This window comes from Tiliqua scincoides, chromosome 6, assembly GCF_035046505.1.
Source record: "Tiliqua scincoides isolate rTilSci1 chromosome 6, rTilSci1.hap2, whole genome shotgun sequence".
NCBI lineage: Eukaryota > Metazoa > Chordata > Lepidosauria > Squamata > Scincidae > Tiliqua > Tiliqua scincoides.
In genome coordinates this window covers 5,613,036-5,626,470 of record NC_089826.1, presented here as the reverse complement: position 1 = coordinate 5,626,470, position 13,435 = coordinate 5,613,036, and the positions used below count along the sequence as shown (strand labels likewise).

General features: G+C 45.5%; 1 pseudogene; it reads right to left on the bottom strand.

The window, feature by feature from the left end:
* Positions 1–7,870: 7,870 nt before the first annotated feature.
* On the bottom strand, positions 7,871–7,987 carry LOC136656716 (5S ribosomal RNA; annotated as a pseudogene).
* Positions 7,988–13,435: the final 5,448 nt, after the last annotated feature.

Sequence of the window (13,435 nt, the reverse complement as noted above, 5' to 3'; positions counted from 1 at the left end):
GATGACTGAAGCAGTGAACTTCTAACAGAGACTGGGGGGAACTCAAAGGAGAATGGCATCTCATTCATTGCCTGCTTGTGAGGTCCAAGGAGCTTAAGATTGCTTGTTGATGAACGCTGAAGGCTGGGCTCCATGGACATTGCCTTGATCCAGCCTGGTAATGCCTGCATCAGTTGCTTAAGGACTATTGGTTGATCCTTAAGGACTATTGGTTGATCAGTTGCTTAAGGACTATTGGTTGACCTTGATTAAGGACTATTGGTTGAAGGGAATGCATTGTTTTTTGCCCGTAAAAGCTTGTTCCAATATACTTCTTTGGGCATCTCTGTGCTTTTTGGTTTACAAATAGATCTGTCAATTTCCAGGAAAGCCACCATCTTTGGCATATAAAATGCCTGCAAGATGAGCTTTCAAGCCCAGAGATCCTAGTGTAGTGACTTCACCTGACCCTCCTGATAACTTATGGCACTCTGTGTCACCCTCTTCTAAACTAGGATAGCTGGCAGGTGGTGTTCCATCTCATCCTCCTCTTTTCCTCGTAGGCCATTTCTAACTTCAGCCAGATGTAGTACCTCATTCTTCCTTGTAATTGAATTTTAATTGAATGCTGGAGCCGGACCAAAGAAACAATTTGCTTCTTGTTTTCCTGTTCCTGGGTGAGGTTTACAAAATCTCAGTCGATCCTTACAAATTTGCCATGCTAACGAAGCCAGCCTGGGCTGATTTCACCCCCTCCCCTCTGTCCTGCTTTTCTTCTTCTGAACCTCCTCTGGGATGCAGTTCAAACAATGGCTGCCACATTTCTGGATGACTCACCCGTTACCTGCCGCTTTGAACGTGGCACTTTTTGATGGCCAGCAAGGTCACCGCAAGTTATTATGCAGAAAATCTGGTTCAAAATAATTATGAAAGAAAAGTTGGATGAGGAAGATACATGAAGCAGAAAAAGAAAAAAGAACACAAAATCTCTGCAAACCAGAAAGAACATTTTCTCTATAGTTGGGTGTTTGCCATCCCTGTTCACCCATCCCCCCCAGATTCCAAAATGAGCTGAAAGATTGCTTAAAAAATCCACAGCTCATCTCCAAGTCAATTCCAAATTCACAAGAAAAGGGTCATTTAAGCAGAGTTTCACAACCACACTTCTTGGCCTTCAGGCCTTCCTTTCTCTGATTCTGAGTGGAAGAATATGATTAGATCCCTGCTCGATCAGGCCAAAGGCCCATCTAGTCCAGCTTCCGGTATCTCACAGTGTCCCACCAAATGCCCCAGGGAGCACACCAGGTAACAAGAGACCTGCAAGGCTTCCTGGGAATTGTAGTTAAGGACATAAGAACAGCCCCGCTGGATCAGGCCGTAGGCCCATCTAGTCCAGCTTCCTGTATCTCACAGTGTCCCACCAAATGCCCCAGGGAGCACACCAGATAACAAGAGACCTGCATCCTGGTGCCCTCCCCTGCATCTGACATAGCCCATTTCTAAAATCAGGAGGTTGCGCATACACATCATGGCTTGTACCCCGTAATGGATTTTTCCTCCAGAAACTTGTCCAATCCCCTTTTAAAGGCATCCAGGCCAGATGCCATCACCATATCCTGTTACAAGGAGTTCCACAGACTAATTACACGCTGGGTAAAGAAATCTTTTATTTTGTCTGTTCATACGTCCTGGCACTCAATTTTAGTGGATGTCCCCTGGTTTTGGTGTTGTGTGAGAATGAAAAGAACCTCCCTCTATCCATTCCCTGATAGGGGTAGGAGCAGGAATGGACTGTAACTCAGCAACAGAGCATGTGCAGAAAGTCCCAGGCTCTATTCCTGGTGCTCTCAGTCAGGACTGGGAGAAGACCACTGGGAAGCCTTCTGGGAGATCAAGCTGGATGAACTAGACTGACTTTGGAGAAGGCCAATTCATATGACAACCACGTCATTCCGTTATCCCCCTTGTCTTGCATTTTCAAGGTCCTGAAGGAAGATCACAGATCCCAGTCTCCTCATGCATCAAGACACAGACCATATGCACCCTGTAGAGCTTTAGATTGACATGGCATTCTCATAAACCTGTCAAAACCGATACAAGTACATGGCCACACCAACACAGCCAAAGGGCAGACAACTTCTCTCAAACTGCAGTAGAATATATTATGGGAGAGAAAGAACTGTGCATACAAAGATAGTCCTTTGCTCCTACATGTTCTTCTGGTGACAGCACTGAGGCTGAAATGGAGAAGGCTCAAATGCTCAAGGGCAGCGGTTCCCAAATATTTTAGCACTGGGACCCATTTTTTAAAACAACACTCCATCGCAGTGGTTCTCAAACCTTTCGCACCGGGACCCACTTTTTAGAATGAGAATCTGTCAGGACCCACCAGTAGAGATGTCATGACCAGATGTGACATCATAGAGCAGGTAAATTTTTAACAATTGTAGGCTGCAATCCTACCCACACTTACCCAGGAGTAAGTCCCACTGACTATCATTGTTAAAAATGCAGTCACATACCAACAAGTCTACTGTATTAAAAATAAAATATTGGAATGAATGGGGACCCACATGAAATTGACTCGTAGCCCACCTAGTGGGTCCTGACCCACAGTTTGAGAAACACTGCTCTATTGGAACCATCTAACTTTACAAGACCAAAAAAACAAGTTTTACTTTATCAGCCTCTCAAGTCTCTGTTTTTATCTTTTTTTATTATGGTGCTGGTGGGGTTGGATTGCCTTCTGGAGCATTTGTTGAGGTCCACGTTCATTGGATTGGGGCCATTTGGGTGGCCTTGCATTCCCCTCCCCCTGGCCTTTGATAGGAATCAAGGCACGGTTGTCTACTCTTGAGTAAACACACACATTTCAGCTCGCTTTCCATAGGGATCCATATATATATTTTCTTTGTCAGCTTGGAGAGAGGAGACTTACTTCTTGAGTTTTTGGGGGACTTTGTTCATTGGATCTGGACCATTCTGGTTGCACTGTGTTCCTCTCAGCTGCCCCATCAAAGCAAACTGAAGCACCTTCACCTACTCATTAGGAAACGTGTATTTGCGGCTCAGTTTCACTTTCCATAGCGCTCAGTTCATTTTCTTTGTCAGCCAGTGCTGATGGGTTCTGAGCTGTCTGTGACAGATCAGGAGAGAGATCTTGGGGTGGTGGTGGACAGGTCGATGAAAGTGTCGACTCAATGTGTGGCGGCAGTGAAGAAGGCCAATTCTATGCTTGCGATCATTAGAAAAGGTATTGAGAACAAAACAGCTAATATTATAATACCGTTGTACAAATCGATGGTAAGGCCACACCTGGAGTATTGTGTCCAGTTCTGGTCGCCGCATCTCAAAAAAGACATAGTGCAAATGGAAAAGGTGCAAAAGAGAGTGATGAAGATGATTACTGGGCCGGGGCACCTTCCTTATGAGGAAAGGCTATGGCATTTGGGTCTCTTCAGCCTAGAAAAAGAGGCGCCTGAGGGGGGACATGATTGAGACATACAAAATTATGCATGGGAAGGATAAAGTGGATAGAGAAATGCTCTTTACACTCTCACATAACACCAGAACCAGGGGAGATCCACTAAAATTGAGTGTTGGGAGAGTTAGAACAGACAAAAGAAAATATTTCTTTTCTCAGCGTGTGGTTGGTCTGTGGAACTCCTTGCCACAGGATGTGGTGATGGCATCTGGCCTGGATGCCTTTAAAAGGGGATTGGACAAGTTTCTGGAGGAAAAATCCATTGTGGGTTACAAGCCATGATGTGCATTTACAACCTCCTGATTTTAGAAATGGGCTATGTCAGAAAGCCAGATGCAAGGGAGGGCACCAGGATGAGGTCTCTTGTTATCTGGTGTGCTCCCTGGGGCATTTGGTGGGCCGCTGTGAGATACAGGAAGCTGGACTAGATGGGCCTATGGCCTGATCCAGTGGGGCTGTTCTTATGTTCTCTCAGCTTGTCAGTTTCAATTTCAGGCTCTACCAATAGTCAAGTCGAGACCCATTGGTAGAACTTGAGCCACAGTTTGGGACACACTGCTCTAGGGTCTGAAGGCAGAGCAATGGCTCGAGTTCTACTTTGCAACAAGAGTCTGGGTAAGAAATGAAACATTTCTGTCTTCTAGAGAGGTGGAGCTGCAGAATTGTAAAGATCCAGGTACCAGATCCAAAGGGTAAAACTCTCAAGAGAAGAACACAATTACAGGAGCTGCTTGCCCTGCTGCTTGCATCCTGGCACAGCTGGAGTGCCTTTGGAGATGCCGTTCCAACTGGGCACAGATGAAATTTCATCCGGTCCCATTTAGTTTACAGGCAAGCAGCAGGTTAATGAGCTGGCATCGAAGGAAAGAAGACTTACCTGAGGTATTCGGAAGCATTATAAAGATGATAATATGGTGGAACAATTTGGTCTAATGAGCTAATTACAGCACAATCAGGATTTAGGGAAGCTCAGAACTTACTGAGAAGAGTGTCTGGGAAGATTATCCTAAGTGTAAAAATGCCAGGCAGGTGCCTCGTTATCTCAGATGTATTATACACATTGTGTGTGTGTGTGTGTGTGTGTGTGTGTGTGTGTGTGTGTGTGTGAGAGAGAGAGAGAGAGAGAGAGAGAGAGAGAGAGAGAGAGAGAGAGAGACATTCCAGGCGGCTCAGGCCACGTCAAACTATACAGTATAAAACAAGTTTATTACAAAATAAATGTGGGTATCAATCTCAGCCTATCCAGGAATGCATTTCCATTATAGTTTTAATCCATTTTCAATGCACTTCTATCACCCCAATGCAGTCTGGAGGTTTTGTTAGGTGAAAATCCCCTTTTCCCTTCCAAGTTGTGATTTTTATATCTGGTTATGTTATTTTGGATCATACAGACCAAGCAAGCAGGCCACTTCTCCCCCAGCACATGTTTCCAAGGGCCATGGTCAAGCTACAAGCACATGAATTACACAACCCCCGCTTCCTTGCAGGTCAATGTATAACCTAATCACTGTGTCTCCTGATTATGCAAAACAAGCATGCACCTCTAGAGGATGAAGTCTATTGTTCTTTTATTGTAGCTTTAACACTCTTAAGCACCTTATGCAAATTGTCTCCCTCCCCCAGAAGATTAGCCTGGCTGGTAAGCTGACTTCCTTCCGGTTCATCACATACTACACCTGTATACTGAGCATGCGCATCTAGGACAGCTGTAGGACATATCCGGGTCATTCTATGTCAGACACAAGACTATAAGAGAAAGCTCAGAGCACATGCTCTCTCTCTCTCTCTGACTGCCCTCCCACGGGTGTGATCCTTCCTAGGTCTCTTTCCCATCCAATTGCTCCCCGGACAGGTAAATATATCTTGCGTCTAAACTCTCTCCCTTCCATCCTATCTTTTCCTCCCTTCTTCCCCATCTTTAGTTAGCAAACTGGGTTTGGCAGATTAAGGAACCCCTAAAATACTTCCCTACACCCTATCTGTTTCTGATTCCTTTTCGGATGCATCCAAATACATAGCACATGCAGCCACCACAAGCTAGGTACATTAGACACAAGTACTAGAAATCTATACTTATCAATTCTCCATGTGTATTATGTTTACCTTTGTGTGTTTTTGCAATAAAAATATAATCCTTTGTTTGAAAGTTACCTTTCTCCCAGTCTCCTCCTTAAGATAAACAAGGGATTTCTTTGCTCCACGCTGTCTTGTTATCCAGCCTATGGTCCTAAAAGTTTCCAAAAGGTTAATATACTAATTCCCCTAAACAAAACAGCCTTTTTGGTAACAGTTTGTAGGGAAATTTAAGAAGGGGGGGCAATCAGACATCTTGCCCCAGGCTCAATGCCAGTGACCCTGGAAAGGCGATAAAAATAGGGGCAGTGGATTGCTTGAGGTCACCGAGTAAGAATTCAAGAATTCAAGTGAGACTGATTGCCTCTGTGTGCATTACAGCAAGGCTGTTTTTAAATCGCTGAGCAAAAGGACATTGTTTTTAAAATGGATTTGCTTTAGTGCGATTTTTGGCATCCACGTGAGTTCTGGGAACGGAACCCTCGTGAATACCGAGACTCAACCTGTATACAGGCCCAGCCTATTTATACACGGATTTTTTATACACGGATTTGACTCAACGCCCCTGCAAATGAGAAAGAATGTGCTGATCTCTGGAGAAGGGGAAAAATGCATCCCTTTAAAATCAGTTTTAAAAACTGAACAGTCCTTTAACAACAGCCTCCTTAATATGAGAGAGAGAGAGAGAGAGAGAGAGAGAGAGAGAGAGAGAGAGAGGGCAGCAGGCTAACAATCCATCAATCCTTCTCTCTCCTTCGGACCCCTCCCTTCCCCCAGCACTGAAAGAAACGTGATCATTTTATTTATATTTTATTTATTTATACAGGTATTTATATACCGCCTTTCTTTGGTCCTCAGACTTTAATCCAAGTCGGTTTACATAGGCAGGCTGTTCTTAACCCCCGTAGGGATTTTTACAATTGAATAGTTCTAGTCTTTCATAGAACTCCTCATTCCAGCTGGATTCCTTCCCAGTCTGGCCTCTCTCTGGCCCTTCGCCTCCCACGCTCCACTTGACGGCAACTCCTCTCTGCCACCGAGGGTCAGCTCATCAGTATATCAGTGTGTCATCAGTTCTCGGGTACTTCCGGTTGTTTCGAACTGGCAGCCTCAGATCTTCAGGCGTACATTTTGCATTGGCTAAGGGAGGGGCTGATAGATTGTCTTCTTAATGTCTCTTATCTTAGAGTCGAAAGGTCAGCAAAGCTGTTTTTCAATCACTTGAGCAAAGAAACTTTGTATTTTAAATTGATTTGCTATAGTGCGTTTTTTTATCCACATGAGTGCTTGGGACGGAACCCATGCGAATAATTAGTCTCAACCTGTACAGAGTTGTGTCAGATGCAATCATGTCACCCAGTGTTTGCTGGAGGCCCTGGGACAAAAGCCTGCATTAGGTACCCCCTGTCTACACCCTGTTGATGTATCAGCCACTACCATGGCACATGAGTACTAAGGTTTCAGGGGACAGCTGTGGCTCCGCAACCAGAGATTGACCTGGCTACCCCCTGATGCCACCCCATCATATATAAACTGCTTCCCTGCACTCCTGAGGTTCCTTTCCCAGAAAACCACAAGCTTCTTTTTTCAAGAAGTTCTAGTTGGAAGTTGCGCCATTCCTCATGGACAAGCCTTTGCTTTTAATAAGAAAAGATCCATGAACGGTGCCAGAAACAGTCCTGTAGGAAAGAATAAATGGCCTACAGATCAGCGATTGGTGACAGTGATCACACACAAGTCTCACTCTGGATGCTTTGTTGGACATAATAACCACAGCAAAATAATACAGACCCCCCCTCCCCCACAGGAGTTTAATACTGTTGACAATTATTAAAGCTTTCGAATTCTTTTTCAGTGTTGAGTCATCCTTCATCCAGCCCTCAGGGATGGAACTTGGAACGTTTCATGGTCTAAAGCAAATTGAAACTGCTCCCGGCAGTACGAACAGGGCATGCAGCGCTACCTCAAAGCCAGGGAAGGCTTCCTCGCAGTCTGTGACTCTGTGGAGGGTTCCAGGAGGATAGACTCACAGATGAAATCTGAACGGGAGGCTGCATCTACTCAAGTCAGTGTCCAGCCACCGAGTTTTCCAGTGAAAGGTGGTCCGCCAACAACCCAACACAGATGCCTGCAACCTGCAAGGAATTTGGGCTACTGGAGGTCTCCTTGGGATAACCGGACAAGTGTCCTCTTGCCCCAGGGTAAACCCCAGCAGCTGCAATGGGTCAACATGGGCGCCAGTGATACCACTTCTGCAAGTTCAAATTGATGCATGCAGGTGGATCAGGCCCGGGACATGGTTGACAACCTTCAGTCTCAAAAGACTATGGTATAAGCCTATAGCACCTGGTATTCCCAGGCGGTCTCCCATCTAAGTACTAACCAGGCCTGACCCTGCTTAGCTTCCAAGATCAGACAAGATCGGGCATGTGCAGGGTAATAGTTGCTGGGCTATAGGATGTGGTGTATTGGAATATCTGTAGATCTGGCAAGGAGGTAGGGTGTGGTGTCAGTAGTAGCCCCTTTAAGGGTAAGGCCTGGGTATCCAGCAGAGTGTGCTGCACAGCTGCAGCCACTTGAAGGCAATAGAGCCCTCAGGGATATAAGGAGCACCTGAGGAAGGGGGTGTGGGTTGTAGAAGGAGTGCAGGTTGGAGGTAGGAGAGGAGACCTGACTGACTTGGCTTATTGACTTTGACTTGGATGCTCTGACTGATTTGACTGACTTACTTTGGAATCTGACCTCGGACTGTGACTTGGCTTATTGACTTTGGACTCTGCCCTGGATGCTCTGACTGACTTTGTGACTAATGGACTGCTGGAGACACTGGAGTTTGGTGTGCGGCTGCTGTGCCCAAGACCTGCTGAGGACCCAGGGTCTGCTGTAGTGGTGGGAGGCTGCTGGCAGGAGAGAGGACCTCTGCAGGTTGAACAGGCCAGCTACCCTGGAGGTGGGGTCCAGCAGGACTGCAGGGGAGAACCAGGGTCATTTGTTGGGGGAAAGAAGGGGAGCTAATTTGCTTAAAGTGGGCATAATTCTCCAGGCAGAGCTTGGCATTGGGATTTGGCAGAACATATGGCACAGATCGGTGCTGCCAATCCCAGCCCCTACTGGCCCCAACCTACCCACTCCCTATCCCTCCCTTCTCTTCCCCTGTGCTGGACTTACCTGGACTGATAGGCATCCCTGGGAGTGCTGGAATTTGCAGGAAGCCTTTGGCATTCCAAAGCTAAAAGAGCTGTCACAAAGGCTTTCTGGTGCTTCTGTGACCGCACACACAAGCAGAATACGTGTTCTACCAATGCAGGGATCCTTTAGAAATGGGCTCTAATGCAGAACTGAGTGGAGAACATGAAGGTTTGTCCTCAGGTGAAAATGTCCAAGTTTTCTGCCTCAAATGCTCCTTATTTGAATTTCCTTTTGAGATTTTGAATTGGGAATTATGTGCTCTTGTTTGGAAATGATGCATTAGTGTTTTCAAAGGTTTGGGTTTCAGGGAAGGGAAGGTGATGGCAACAAGACTGGAGAAAATATAACCAGGATTGTTTGTGGTTGGCAACCTTCAGTCTTGAAAGACTATGGTATAAGCCTACAGCACCTGGTATTCCCAGGCGGTCTCCCATCCAAGTACTAACCAGGCCTGACCCTGCTTAGCTTCCAAGATCATGGTATAAGCCTACAGCACCCGGTATTCCCAGGCGGTCTCCCATCCAAGTACTAACCAGGCCTGACCCTGCTTAGCTTCCGAGATCATGGTATAAGCCTACAGCATCCGGTATTCCCAGGCGGTCTCCCATCCAAGTACTAACCAGGCCTGACCCTGCTTAGCTTCCGAGATCATGGTATAAGCCTACAGCACCCGGTATTCCCAGGTGGTCTCCCATCCATGTACTAACCAGGCCTGACCCTGCTTAGCTTCCGAGATCATGGTATAAGCCTACAGCACCCGGTATTCCCAGGCGGTCTCCCATCCAAATACTAACCAGGCCTAACCCTGCTTAGCTTCTGTGCTCACCTGATAATTCAAGTGCCCACAAGAACCATAAAACTATTGCAGGTTGATGTGGTTTCATTTTGTGGTCCCACTTGTTTTTCTCAAGCTAGCCCCATTTCATTAGGCTAAACTATGGCTTATTATACTGACATTCATTTCATCTCTCGCATGTTGCATTTTGTTCAGTTTCAACATTCCCATTCATCTCTATTTTTCTCCTTACAGAAGTGGAAGCCCAGGTACACTGCACAACTACTGGTCACCAATGTCATTCTCCTGCAGTTCCCCATATGCAGTGTCATCCATGGGGAAAGATAGTATCCACGCCCCCCCCACTGACCAACAGCCATTTGCCATTGTTTCTCACAGCACCCCAGAATAATGTTGCGTGTAGGTCATTGTGGGAAAACAAAAATATTCAAGGGGTGAGTTCTTGGACCAATGCTGACCACTGCACTGTGAGTTCCCTGACCACTGGGGCAGCTTCTCCTTCCATAGCTAAAGAAGTTGGTGGAGGAGTATGATGAAGGAGGAACAGATAGATTCCACCCCCTTACTGATTTGGTCCCAGTAAAAATTAGGCCACCTCATGTCAGTTTTTAAAAAAAAGAAAATGACTTCAGGAGTTTCAATCAGGAGCCCCCAGATCACATCTGATTCACAAATCCAACTCCAGAACCAACAGAACTGGGTTGGCTTGGAGAACAAACATGATTTTAACTGCATTAATCCTTGCAGGACTTTTTCTGTAATTTCCTTCTCTTCCCAGCGCGTTCTCTCATATACCTCCCTCATTACCTCCTCTTTACTCATTACCTCCCTCTCACCACTCCTGCCCCAATATTCCAGCCCTTCTCTGCTTAGAACCTCCACATGCATCAAAACTCACTTTTAAATATTAATAGACTAGTTCTGAACAACAACAACAAAAAAGTTCTCCAAGTGGCTTACACAGCAAAAGAATAAAATCCTGTGTTGTGTAACATAAGGTACAAGTAAAATCCTTTGCATATCCTTTCTCCCCCTGCACCTGCCGTGCTGTTATGGAATAACGGAATAAACAATTAAATGCTGTACTTGTAAAAAACAAGAAATAAGAAACCCAATAATTTGAAGAAAAAGAAGAAGTTGGAGAAGAAACGGATGGAGAAGAAGAAAGGAAAAAGTGGAAGCTTATAGGAACTGACAAAAACCCTCTTTTTCTCTAGTAGGAAACGACACAACAAGAACAATGCTTGGAAGTTAAAGTTAGTGTTTTCAAAGACTGGAGATGTTTTGTTTATTAAAAAAAAAATGTTGTGAACCTTGAAAGGAGTGTCACCATTGAAATCAGGCACCCCTCTTAAACCCACATCCACAGCCATTGCTGGAGGTGTTAAGACAGTGTGATATCACTTCTGGGTTCAGCTTCCAAGGAGAAAGCACTGTTGGTGACCCCGTGATCTGGCTGCCCCCTCCTTGTCCTCCGGAGGCTCAAAGCGGACCTCCAAAGGAGAAGGAATAGAGATGGTGATTGGAGCGTGTGGCCACCGAGACACCAAAACCTAGGATAATTGCTCCACTACGATGATTGTTTCATTTGATCAGTGAGGTTGCCTTGTTCCTATGGAAACCACATTTTTAAAAACCTCCCCATTACTAGTTGGAGCATGTAAATCAGATGAACTTATAAAAAGGAAGTTCACTATTCATTTCCCCTCCTTCTTCGTTCAGAATATTATTCAAAGGAGAGGCATAAATATTTATAACTTCTTAGCCTAATCAGCAATGCATAAGGAATTAATAATTTTATTAGTGGCAATATTCAGGTACTGTGGATAAAGGAAACACCTTTGTGCTTTCTTATGATTTTTTTCCCCCTTGTATGAAAATGTTTGATTATTACGTATATTTTCACGCAGAGTTGTGAATTGACAGTGCGGAAATCACATACGGTAATTTTGTTTCTGCAGTGGTATCTGGTTACCGCTCAAGAATAGCTTTGTTACACCATCACAGCAGCAAAAACAAAAGGGAAAAAATATAGAAGTTTAATTTATTATTTAAAAATGTTTATATCCTGCCCTTCTTGTCCCCATTTAGAAGCTCGCTACAAAATTTAAAGCAATAATAAGTAACCATGTGAACTCCGCAATCAAATCAGACAGCAATTCAAAGAGCAGCTAAAACAATCAAAATCATCAGCACAGCTGAAGACTTAAAAAAAAAAATATCCAACCCTTTAAAGCTAAAGAAAATAAGTGGTTTTTTCACTCACTGTTGGAATACAGACAGAAAGGGACACCACTTGATTTTTGGCCACCACCAGCTGGGCTTCCACTGGTGGAAGAACTTGTAGGAGAGCACCCAACAGGTGACTTTCATGAGAGGAGTCATCACGTACATTCGCTCTAGCCATTCGGAACTTTAAAGGTGCTTTAAAGGGTCTCACCTCCTTATCTGCTTATTGCCATCTTGTTCGTCCTTGGAGGCCCAAACCAGGCATATCCTGCAGCCAGCTTGTTTTCTGAGAAGGATGTCAGATGCTGACTGTTAGCATTCATGAACAAGGGTCAGAGAGAGAGGCTTTAAGCCAGAGAAGCTGGACTTTGAAAATTTGGGCCTTGTGGGTATTTAAATATTGTGAGCTGGGCATTTTGGGGATAGTAGACATCACACCCCTTCACTCCACCCCTGAGATGGACGTAACAGGCCCCAAAGAGGCTCAGCCGGAGGTAAAGAGAAACTCTTTTCCCTTACCCCTGGGTAAGTCACTGCAGCCCCTTACCCACTCCATAAACCATAAACCACTCTCAAGAATGGATTGGCAACCAGTGGAGATGCTGTAACAGCCAGGTGATGTGGCCGTAGCACCTGATGGCGATCCAAACTCAGACAGCCACATTCTGCACTAGCTGAAAGTGTCAGGTGCGCAGCAAGGACACTCCTAAGTATAGCACATCACAATAATCCAGGGGTTCTAATGTGGGTGTGGCAGCACCTTAGGGCAGTGTTTCCCAGCCAATGGTATGGGTATCACCAGTGGTACTTGAGGTGGTGTCTGTTAGTACTCATGGGATTCTTGGATCCCTACCGCCCGGCAGGGAGACCAGGAACACAACACAACAAACAGCAGTAGGAGGCTTGGCTCGGAGGGCAGAGCTCCAAAGCACGCTTTTCCGTGCTTATAAAAGCCCTTCTGTCCACCCTGAGCCTGTTACTGGTGTTTGTCACATTGCATCTGACCTCCCAACCCAGAAGTAATTGGTGATCATGCCATTGCCAATTACTTTTGCTGGTACCCCCAATCGGAAGACTCTATGAAGTGGTATGGCAGAAGGCAAGCACTGAGAAACACTGTCTTAGGGCACTGTGACACACTCATGGGATCCTGAGGGATGTCCCTGGTGGCTCCTCTTACCTGTTCTCCCAGGTGCCACCATCTTGGATCTTGCAAAACCTTGTGAGATTTGGGTGCTCATCTTGGATCTTATGAGATTTTGTGACAGCCAAGGTAGTGGCGCCTGGCTGATCCAGAAAGAAGAGGCTGAGAACCCAGGTAAGGTTGGGAACCACTCCAGTACTCCAATCTCAATGTAAGCAGAAAGTGGCTCATTGATCCAAAAAATGGCATTGGTGTACTAGCCCAGGGGTTCCCAAATGGTGTACTGTGGCACACCATGGCGAACTCACACAGGCCCTGCGGGATGTCCCCGATGGCCTCGTTTTTTGGCTCTCCTGGGCGCCACCAACTTGGATAATGCAAATTATAAATATTGATTATATTTATAACAACAACTTGAGGACAATTCAGAACTCTGCTCAGCTATTCACCGTATTTTAAACATTTGGTTCTTTTCAAGCATAGTTTTGAGTTGCTGTTTCCAAGGATGGTGAGGAAGCGTTGAGATGAGAAGAGCTTGAAG